The sequence below is a fragment of the Cyprinus carpio genome, unplaced genomic scaffold (genome assembly GCF_018340385.1).
Source record: "Cyprinus carpio isolate SPL01 unplaced genomic scaffold, ASM1834038v1 S000000237, whole genome shotgun sequence".
NCBI classification, from domain to species: Eukaryota; Metazoa; Chordata; class Actinopteri; order Cypriniformes; family Cyprinidae; genus Cyprinus; species Cyprinus carpio.
In genome coordinates, this window is record NW_024872986.1 from 1 (window position 1) to 1,760 (window position 1,760).

The following is a 1,760-nucleotide window of genomic DNA, read 5'->3' on the forward strand; positions in this document are numbered from 1 at the left end:
TTTAATGTTTAATTAGATTCATGCAAATATAAGCAAAAGAATTTTACTTCTGTCCTGTAGACATCATTTAAAAGGATTGAATGTGTTTGTAAAGCTACAGAAACAAAAATCAGTGCACCTAAATGGGAATGTAGCTCAGTGGTAGAGCGCATGCTTTGCATGTATGAGGTCCTGGGTTCAATCCCCAGCATCTCCAAGCACTGCTTAATGTTTCATGTGAATCTGGCAAATTTGAGCAAAATAATTTTACTTCTGTCTTATGGAGTTCCGTCATCTGGATTTATGTCTTTCAGATCTTCCCAAAGCCTTCTAATGGTAATTAGTTTCATGCCAATGTAAGCAAAATAATGTTAATCTGTCCTGTAGAGGTTTCCGCAATGGATTTTTAGTGTCTTTGTCAACCTAAGAAACACAAACATAGTACAGGCAATGCGGTGTAGCTCCCATGGATAGAGTTGCATGCTTTGCATGGATGAGGTCCTGGGTTCAATCCCCAGCATCTCCAAAGCAACTGTTTACTGTTTTAATTAGATTAATGCGAATTAAGCAAAAGAATTTTACTTCTGTCCTTTAGACATCATTCAACAAGGATTGAGGTTGTTTGTACCTACAGACAGAAACAAAAACACAGATGGACCTATAAGTGGGGTTGTAGTTCAGTGGTTAGAGCCGCATGCTTTGAATATATGAGGTTCCTGGGCTCAAGCCCCAGCATTGCGAAACGCTCATGCTTAACTGTTTGATGTGAATTAGGCAAAAAGAATTTTACTTCGTCCTGTTACAAAGTTCCTGCTGCACACAGGATTAGTGGGTTGAACCTACGGAAACAAAAATCAGGCACCTAAACGGGGTGTAGCTCAGTGGGTTGGCGCATGCTTTGCATGTAGAGGTTCCGGTTCAATCCCCAGCATCTCCAAGCACTGTTTAAGTTAATTAGATTCATGGCAAATAGAAGACAAAAGAAATGTTAACTTCTGTCAGTAGACATCATTTAAAAGGTTGAAATGGTGTTTGTAAGCTACAGAAACAAAACAAACAGGGCCATAAAGGGAGGTAGCTCAGTGGGTAGCGCGCATGCTTCGCATGATGAGGTCCTGGTTCAATCCCCAGCATCTCAAGCCTGCTTAATGTTTCGTGGAATCTGGCAAATTTAAGCAAAATACTTGCTTCGTCCTATGGAGTTCTGTCAACTGATTTAGTGTGTCAGCATCTCCAAGCACTTCTTAATTTTTAATTAGTTTCATGTACAAATTCTAAGCAAAATAATTTTAATACTTCTGTCCTGTAGAGTTTCCCGCAACTGGGATTTAGTGTGTTTGTAAAACCTACAGAACAAAAAAATCAGTGACCCTAAACGGGGATGTAGCTCAGTGGTAGAGCGCATGCTTTGCATGTATGAGGTCCTGGGTTTAATCCCCGGCATCTCCAAGCACTGTTTGATGTGAATCAGTCAAATTTAAGCAAAATAATTTTACTTCTGTCCTTTGGAGTTCCCTCAACTGGATTTAGTGTGTTTGTAAACCTACAGAAACAAAAAACAGTTCACCTAAACGGGATGGAAGCTCAGTAGTAGAGCTACAAGCTTTGGGTATGTATGAGTCCTGGGTTCAATCAAATTGGCATCTCCAAGCACTGCTTAATGTTTCGTGTGAATCTGCAAATTTAAGCAAAAGAATTTTACTTCTGTCCTGTAGAGATCACTCAAAAGGATTGAGGGTGTTTGTAAAACCTACAGAAACAAAACACAGTGCACCTAAATG

At 39.7% G+C, this 1,760-nt stretch overlaps 2 non-coding genes across 2 annotated transcripts; both read left to right on the forward strand.

The window, feature by feature from the left end:
- The first annotated feature begins 124 nt into the window (after window positions 1–124).
- On the forward strand, window positions 125–196 carry trnaa-ugc. Its single transcript has one exon. It is a non-coding gene; the product is annotated as a tRNA-Ala (tRNA).
- A 1,160-nt stretch (window positions 197–1,356) lies between these two features.
- On the forward strand, window positions 1,357–1,428 carry trnaa-ugc. Its single transcript has one exon. It is a non-coding gene; the product is annotated as a tRNA-Ala (tRNA).
- The last annotated feature ends 332 nt before the right edge of the window (window positions 1,429–1,760 follow it).